This window comes from Corylus avellana, chromosome ca8 (genome assembly GCF_901000735.1).
Source record: "Corylus avellana chromosome ca8, CavTom2PMs-1.0".
In the NCBI taxonomy this organism is placed as follows: domain Eukaryota; kingdom Viridiplantae; phylum Streptophyta; class Magnoliopsida; order Fagales; family Betulaceae; genus Corylus; species Corylus avellana.
The window spans coordinates 12,986,254-12,996,168 of NC_081548.1; positions in this window are offsets into that span (position 1 = coordinate 12,986,254).

The window sequence follows — 9,915 nt, forward strand, 5'->3', positions numbered from 1 at the left end:
CAAAATTTTTTTTTAATTTTTTTATTTAAAGATTAAATTTTTTAAATTAAATTAATAAAAACATAATATTTTAATCAGATAAGACGGTGCGTTTTGAGTAGACTAACGGAAGTTAACAAAAATTAACGGTAGGGAGTTTTCTAATAGTTTCGAGTGACCCATGGACTAAATTTCCAAAAAAAAATACTCAGGAAATTTTTTTAAAAAAGCGCGTTTACCTAAGGATTTTAGATATAATTTTCCTAATAATAACTTCAAAATTTAGTATAATAGCATTCCCGACAGTTTTCTTGTCATTTTTCTTAAGTTTAGGGAATCAAACTACTTTTTGTCTCTATATTCAAATGCACTCCACAATAGCTTCCATTTATAGTTTCCTATAATATTAAAATATTATTTATTTTACTTTTGTTTTGTTTTTATATTCATTTATTTTGCATAAGAAAGTGTGAGAGTAGAAAGAATGTCATTTTATGATTATAATAAACCATGTGGATTGTTATAATTAAACCTAATGTATTGGATTTAACTGTCGCAATCCTAATATATAGGAAAGCTGCTGTATGCGCGTTTTTGTGATTTTTAGCTTTAAGATAGCTACCGGAAATACTCGGATAGAGTTATTTACCGTGGTGGTCCAGAACCCCTAATCCAATTGGCCTCTCTAATGCCAAGGAGAGCCAAAATAAATTAAAAAAAAAAAAAAAAAAAGTTGGGAGGAAAGAAGTTATAAAAAAATCAGAGCACATCTGGGTGGGTGGCGAGGATCACGTTGTAAAGCAGAGGCGCAACTTCACGCGTGCGGGGGCCACACGTGGGAACCACAACAAGATATGGTCTGCTAGCGTCCACCTCACGCTTCGCAAACCAATCCTGTCACAGCCAAAAGAAAAGCGTGAGAAATTAAAAATAAATGTTGCTGGTGGCACGCTTTTCTATGCTACTGGCGCCAGTGGCCCGGTATGTGTAACCACCACTTTTACCACCCCACATCCTATTGTCACCGCTGTTGACAATTTCTTTTATTATTTAAAAAAAAATAAAAAAAAACTTTTTCTTTAGAGTTAGGCCATTGACGTGGCACCTTATCTTTGAAGGCAGATTAATTAGGGGATTAATAATAAAAAGACTAGGGTATGATTTGAATTAAAATAATAAGTGTGTGTTGGGTCCATCTTCGGATGCGGAACCTCCAAGAATCAAAGTCCACCATAGTTGGTCTGCCATTGATGCTTTTGAACCAATTAAAGATGGGTCTAAGTTTTTTATGAAGACGACGTTGCATTGACTTTATTATCTTTTTTGGAAAATTATCAAAAATATTGACCACCCCCCTATTCACTCTTCCAAATTCGTTTTAAAGGTGGGGTGTACCCATTTGCTACGGTCTTGTATAATTATAATTTAGGGTTACCAAAGTTTGGCATATGCTGACTTTTACTTAATCATCCTATTCCCTAGCTGAATTCTTCAAACATCCATATTGAATTTATCAAAATACTTCATTATGATTTTCAAGACATCTTGCCCCTTTAATAGTTAAAGGGTATATATTTGGTTTTTGATTTAAAATTGTAGTTAATCATTTGGTGAAATCGTTGTTCGGTCTTTAAAATCGCAATTTTATCTTTGCGTTATCAAAAAAGCACCAAATTGCCTGAACCCAATCTTAAACGATCAAATTTCTACGATTTAGTTTGAAATTGCAGTGTCAAATGCTCTGTTTGAGACAACGTGAAAATCAAACTTGGCTTATAGTTGTCTTGGTGTAAAACGTTTTGGAAGAATTTTTTTTTTTTTTTCTCCCTCATTTTCCATTCTTTAGTGCGAACACTAAATACTTGGTCAAATAAAATACAACTTTTGGACCAATAAATGCAAAATTTGCTAATGTAGACCTAAAAGTATACTTGTTTTTCCAACACCACTCAAAGTTGGAGATGAACCTAGCTAGTTGCATTTTCTCTGAGCACCAACCCCCATTTTAAAAGCATAAAAACGGAATGCATGGTTGGCATTACAAATTTTGTTATCCTAAATTAACAATTTTTTAAAATAAAAGTGACGAAAAATCTGAGGTGATAAGTGAAGTTTTTCATAATTTTCAATCCTATTTTTATGTTTTTAAATAAAAAAATCAAAATTAACGATTTCACCGATTGAAATTATACCATTTTATGCTAAAACAAATGAAACATTGGTCACTTTACAATGGGCTACATAAACATCATCAAAATGCGAGTGTATATAATATTTTCAAAAAATAAATAATTATTATATGTATGCTAAAATAAATTTATTTATTAACAATAAAAAAATTATGATTTGAAATGTGTTAACGTTAGTTAGTGTTCGTGACAAGTTTGGTAAGATACTTTTGACAATTGACATCGTATTCCATGTGCTTAGTTTTCAATTAAAGTTTTCTATCAATTGAACTTAATTAGAGTGAATAGAAATAGAGAAATGCAATTTACCTTAACTTACGTTGGTCTTATAAATTCAGTGGTTAATTTTTAAGAGATGAGGTTGAAGAACAATAAGAAAATGATGAAAGAATATTAATGTTACTTTTGAAATTGCGATTTTATAGACAAAAAGCGCAATTTTGAATTAAATTGTAAAAAATGATTTTGTTTGAGATTTAGTTTTTTAAAAATTGCGAATTGAAAACATATAAAATCTACGTTTTCAAATCGCATGTAATGCTTTTTTTTGAAGATATACAATTTTAAAGGCTAAATTATGATTTTTAAAATCAAACCGTGATTTTGCCAAACGCTTAAGTGCGTTTTTAAAAATTACGTTTTAAAATCGCATATTTTAAAATCGTCATATTTAAAGAGGAATGCTAGAGGTACCAAATCTTTTACTAAGAAAGCCTTACCAAACTAATGTGTAACTCATTCATTGGAGAGGAACAAAACAATTAATTAAGAGAAATGCAACGGACATCAATGAATGAGTTACATATTAGTTTGGTAAAATATTTGGTACTCCTAGCATTTAAATGGGTAGATATCTTATAAATTCTTGAGTCAATGCGCCAAAACAGAAAACTCCATTAACTTTTTTTTCTCGATTTTTTACTCTCTGGTCAATCAAAAAGGAAAATTAACCCATACCATTACATTTTTCCCCCAAATGTTTAACGTCCGTCAGTTGTAACTAAACACACAATTTTGTCATGTCAGCATATTAATTTAATTTAAAAATTAAATCTTAAAAAAAAAATGAAGGGGTGGTTGGAAGGTCGGAAAGCCACCCCTAACCCCCTGGGGGTGGCCGCAAGCCACCCCATAGGGAAAGCCACCCCTTCAAATTTTTTTTGTTAAGATTTAATTTTTAAATTAAATTATTAAAAAATAATATGCTAACATGAAAAAATGATGCATTTAGTTGAGACTAATGGGCATTAAACATTTGGGGCAAAATGTAACGGTAGGGGTTAATTTACCTTTTCGATTGACCCAAAGAGTAAAAATTCAAACAAACAAAAAAAAAAGTTCAGTGAGTTTTCTGTTTTGGCACGTTGACTCAGGGATTTATAAAATATTTACCCTATTTAAATTACACTTTTTAAAATCACTAACCCAATAAGACTCTAAATAACATTTCTCATAGAAATATATAGATTCATTGGTATTTATTTATTTCTATAGTTTGAAAAGTAGTCCAACATCCTTGCTTGGGAAGCAAAATAGAATTCTGTGATAAAGAAAAAGTTATGCTCAAGTAAGAATCTTTGCCCACTTATTTGATGTTATTAGGGTATAAATTTATAAACCTCAAAACAAAACAAAAAAAAGGTATAAATTTATAAATTTACAATAATTAATTAAAATATTAAAAAAAATTAATGATTTTGATGGACAAAGTTCTTTTTGTAGATATGCTATTTAGATTTGGTATATAATCTCGGGTATACAATATATCATATAATTAAAATATGTAATAAAAATTATATATTACTCATAAATAATTAATTTAAAAGAGCAATCGAAATATAAAAGCTTATATAAACATTTTTATTATTTAATAATAAATTTAAAAATAAATCAGTGTAAAAATTTTATTACATACCTAAAACTTTTCAATAAAAAGAAATTATATTTAAGGGGAAGTCTACATACCTCAAACTACCATCTAATTGACAATGTCTCTCCAAACTTTCAATTGTAGCAATGTCTTCCTCCAACTACAAAAAATTGGCAATGTCCCTCACAACGACGAAAATACTATTAATAAAATTAATTTTTTTTAAAAAAAAAAACAAAAACTAAAAATGAAAAGGGAATGTAAATTTTTTATTTTTTATTTTTTTTAAAATCGTTTTTTTTTGTAAGGGTATTTTTGTCTTATTGACAAATATTTATGATCATTTTTGTCTTTTTATTGGACTTAGGGGAAACATTGACAATTTTTGGTAGTTTACGGAGATATTGTCGCAATTAAAAAGTTTTCAGAATATTGTCAATTGTGTTGTAGTTTGAGAGGGGTGTATCCTATATTTAATTATGTGTAAACCAAAACAAACCACCTCACTTACAAAAGAAAAAAAAGAAAGCGAAACTCCCTCAGCCCACAACTCATGATGATATATTTAAGTAGACGTTAGTTTTAGTTGAGAAGAAACTAGAAAGTCAAGGTGGAGAAGAGGGTCGGGGCCAGTGGCATCAGTGAAACGTTTTTATGTGTAAAAAGCTTCGTTTGATTGATTTAAATTGTTTAAACGATACATTTTGGTAAAATAAAAATTAAAATAAAACGCTTGAACTCATTGTCTTCCTTATTCTTTTAACCTAAATTTGAAAACATAAAACATAGAAATCATAAGCAATAAAGCAAAATTTTGAGGCTCGTCGTTTTCCTTATTCTTTGCTGAATTGTTGGTAATGTCGATTGCCCCTGATGAGTGGCTGAAGATAGGCAACCAAGGCATACAAGGGAATTCTACCAAGAGTGGGAAAAAAAAAAAATGGAGGTTGAGGGGGGTGTTTAATTCCTTTCGACACCCTTCCCTCTACCCTGTGCATTTTGTCAAACACTTGTTATACATAAAGTAAGGCAAGTGTATGAATGACCAAGGCGATAGGTAAATGAAGCCCAAGGAGTACTAAAATCTGACTTAAATGCCTACAACAGAGAGAGTTGCTAGTCCAAAAATCATGGAAGCATAAAAAGATGTAAATCTACTAAAGATTAACAACATACTTGATAGAAAAAGTCTTTGGGACATTTCGTCAAACATGATATGCAATGTCAAAAATTAAATTCCTTAAGGAACACACATATATATGCTCACTGATGAATGTACACATAAATACATAATGAATAAATCTCCATGCACAATCTCAAACCAAAATACAATAGTGATGCACAAGCCAAGAGGGTACACATTTGCGAACAAACTAAACACATATTTAGATCAAGGATTTGTTACTTATAAATCCTATGAGGAATGCGCGTAAATGAGATGGTCCATGAATGAGAACTCATGAAACATGTTTTAAACTTGAATGAATGCTGATAGAAGTTCAAACATAAACCACAATGAGACACACAAAGCCAACAAGCTAAGACAATGTCAATATGGAAACCTAATGCATCTAATATGTCCTAGAATGTAATGCCAATAAAACACAAACTCAAGGTGGAGAAAAACAAATATCCTAAAATCCCCAAGTTGAATTTGTTATTGGTGAAAATGCGGTTTGTAAAATCCACTAACCCCTTTAAAAAAAAAAAAAAAAAAAATACGGTATTAACTGGTAGTTAGCTGTTATTAGGATATTAACTGCAAACCACTTTTAAAAATAAAAGATAAAAAAATAAAATAAAAAAACGAAAAATGATGTCGTTTCTATTATAATACGATAATACTCTACTACATACGACATTGTCAAAAACGATGTCATTTCATGTATATATATGTGTGTGCGCGCGCATGCGCCTGGCGGTTAACGGTTTTTTCTAACCACCTTTAAAAGTGGTTAGCTGTTAGTGTGGTTAGCTGTTATTGGTTAGTTTACGGTTAATAACCACTAGCCTTTTCACCCCTAGAATTTGTAACCCTAACAATATGCAAAACATGATGAATGCAAACTTAGATTCTAAAAATCAAGAGATAAAGATGAGAAACAAGGTAAAGACCCTTAAAGCATGCAGGAATCAAACAAGCAAACAAAATGAATAAGTTTTGAGTTAATAACATATTCTTTTTTAGGAGGAGAGACCAAGATTGAGGAGTGAAAGAGTCAACTCAATCGCATTTTTCAAAATAAGTTTTCTCTTCTCTTTTCAAATACAAATACATGCCTATTTATAGACACTAACAAATACATGTTGTTGGTGCAATTTTCGGTTGTATGCAAAAAAATGTTCCGAAGCAGTCTCCGTATGGTGGGTCACTGCACGCTTTCTTGCGGATTTGGGCTTTCGAGATGGGCCTGAATCGACCTTTAAGTTGATAAGGTTATGGAATGTAAATGATGATAAGAACACTGATCCAACACAATATAAGAATTAGAGTAGTTTAGCCCAAAATTAGCCTACTTCCACTAGATATCACATGTTATGATATTCTTCAAATATTGACAAGATTACAACAAAAATACCATTCCAACTCTTCCATTTTATTTCTTTTCTCTTTTTTTGGCTGCACCTTCTCCACTCTTCTTTGCCCTCTTTATAGCTTTCTTCATGTGCCCGGATGTAGCCTTTTTCAGCTCATTACCCTTTAACTTATTTATTTAATAGATAATACAACTAATACTAAGGTTAATAAAATAACTCAGGGGTTAAATGGAATAAAGGGGAAGAATCAGGGAGGGGGGGGAGGGAGGGCGGGACCCTCTATCACGCGTGTTACATAGGCCGATGCGATTTATGTTTTAATAAGTCCCTAATGATGACTTTTATTCCTTTGTCAGAATACCCACCCAACTGTCGGTTTTGTCCCGGGTATCCATAGTCTGGGTGAATGTTGTTCACAATTACCTACCTAAATTAATAGGCAAATAACTAGATGTTTTACCTGCAAGTGTACGAGGTCAACATAGTAGTATAGTGTGAAAATACGAGGTCATTCTCACGAGGATTGCTGAACCTTGTCTAAAATCAATTCCCAAAGTAAAATAAAACAAAAGATTGAATTTAAGTTGATAATGATAAAAAGGTAGGGCTTTGATATTCACCACTAATTATATTTAGCTAATATATCAATATGCCAATATTTTGATCATGATATAAATATTTAATGTTTGTCAACCTAAGGGCATTGGTGTCTACTCCTTAAGCTATTGATTTTCCTAAGTAATGAATTAGGCACGGCACGGGTGTCTACTCTAATTCTTTTCTTTCTTAAAGGATTTAGTATGGGTGTCTACTAAGTTGTTCTTTAAGAAAGCCTAAAACTGTGGAAATAGACAAACACATGAGACCTAGGGCATGGGTGTCTACTCCCGGTTCCCCATGTTGATTAACCCAAGAACCCAGTGTGGATTTCTTTTGTTACTTATGTTATACCCAAGACTTACTCATCCAAATTGATTTAACTAACTAATCCATACTACATGCACATGTTGATCAGGCACACACATATGAGGAATTCATGAAACTAGGTATTAATCAAGTTAAACATCATAACAAGATCATTACAAATGCGCCAATATTGAATATTAACAAAACATAACTAGGGCTTCAATCTAGCCCTACTAATTAAATTAGTTACACATAAAGTTGATGTTAAACATCTTCATAAAATAAAAGAAAATAAAGGAAAAGAATAAACCTGAAACTTGAACTTGAAGAGCTCCTATTCTTTTCCTTACAAAGCATACCTACTCTAGAGGCTTAAGGGTCTATTTATAGGCTTTAGAAGTCCTTGACAAACTAGTAAACCTAGGAATTTCGTAGGGTTTCAAAACCTATTACAATTGGGAGTTGGAAAACCCTAATATGGAAATATTAGCATTCTGGCCGCCACTTGATATGTCCTCTGCGCACGGGTGCGATCGATCGCAACCCGTGTGCGCTCGATCACACATGGCTGCTTCACACTTTGTCTTCTCTGGTACTGCGCTCGATCGTAGGGGACCTGCGATCGATCGCAGTGTCAGCACTGTCAGGGGCTCTAACTTTTCTCATTTTCTCTCTTTGAGCCCAAATCTTCCAATTTTACTTCAATTTCTTCCAAAAGCCTACAAAAGTATAGAAAACACAAAAATGAATTAAAATAGCCTAATTAACTAAAACCAAAGGATTAAATCATGTAAGTTAAGGGCTGAAAATATGAATATTTTAGCACTTAACAGTGAATATTCTCGAATGTAAATGGTCTCGATTCCCGGCCGGGTTGATTCCCGGGTCATTGTATATGCTTATCTATGTCCTAGGATGTAGGCTAATTTTCGGGTATTATTCTCCCGGATGAATTGATTCTTTGGGCATCCAATGCCTGAAACCATGACCAATTGTTTGGGCTGGTTTTTCGGCCCAAGTTCGTTCATTCCTCGTCTGGTCTAAGGACGGGAAACATCCCCAATTGTTGGTGCAATTTTCGATCGTATTCGTAAAAGGTCCCGAAGCAATCTCCATATGGTGGGTCACTGCACGCTGTCTTGCGAATTTGGGCTTTCGTGATGGGCCTGAATTGACCTTTAAGTTGACAGTGTTATGGAATGTAAATGATGATAAGAACAGTGATCAAACACAACACAAGAATTAGAGTGGTTCAACCTAACATAAGCCTACTTCCACTAGATATCACGTGTTATGATATTCTTCAAATATTGACAAGATTACAATAAAAATACCATTCCAGCTCTTCCATGTTCTTTCTAGCTCTTTCTTTTCTCTTTTTTTGGTCGCCTCTTCTCCACTCTTATTTCCCCTCTTTATAGCCTTCTTCCTGTGCCCGGATGTAGCATTTTCCAGCTTATTACGTATTAACCTATAGATTTAATAGATAATACAACAAAGTTTAGGGTAAATAAAATAACCCTAGGGGTAAATGGAATAAAGGGGAAGAATTAGTGGGGAGGACCTCTATCACGCATGTTACATAGGCCAGTGTGATTTATGTTTTAATAATTCCCTAATGATGAATTTTATTCCTTTGTCAGAATACCCACTTAGTTGTTAGTTTTGTTCCGGGTATCCATAGCCTAGGTGAATATTCTCGAATATAAATGGTCTCGCTTCCCAGGCAGGTTGTCTCCTAGGCCATTGTATATGCTTATCTCTACCCTAGGATGTAGTCTAATTTTCAGGTATTATTCTCCCATATGAATTGACCGTCCAAGCATCCAATACTCGGAACCATGACCAATTGTTTCGGCTAGTTTTTCGGCCTAAGTTCGTTCATTCCTTGTTTGGTCCAGGGATAAGAAATATCTCAAACTATTGATGCAATTTTTGGTCGTATGCAAAAAAAGGCCTCGAAGCAGTCTCTGTATGGTGGGTCACTGCATACTTTCTTGTGGATTTGGGCTTTCGAGATGGGCCTGAACCGACCTTTAAGTTGATAGGGTTATGGAATGTAAATGATGATAAGAACACTGATCAAACACAACACAAGAATTAGAGTGGTTCGGCCCAAAATAAGCCTACTTCCACTAGATATCACGTGTTATGATATTCTTCAAATATTCACAAGATTAAAACAAAAATACCATTCCAACTTTTCCATGTTCTTTCTATCTCTTTCTTTTCTCTCTTTTTTGCCGCACCTTCTCCATTCTTCTTTCCCCTCTTTATAGCCTACTTTCTATGCCCAAATGTAGCATTTTCCCACTCATTACCCATTAACCTATTTATTTAATAGGGAAAAATTCACTTTACCCTATTGAAGTTTCAGGTGTTATTTAATTTGAACCCCAATATTTAAAAATTTACAATATACCCCCATAATGT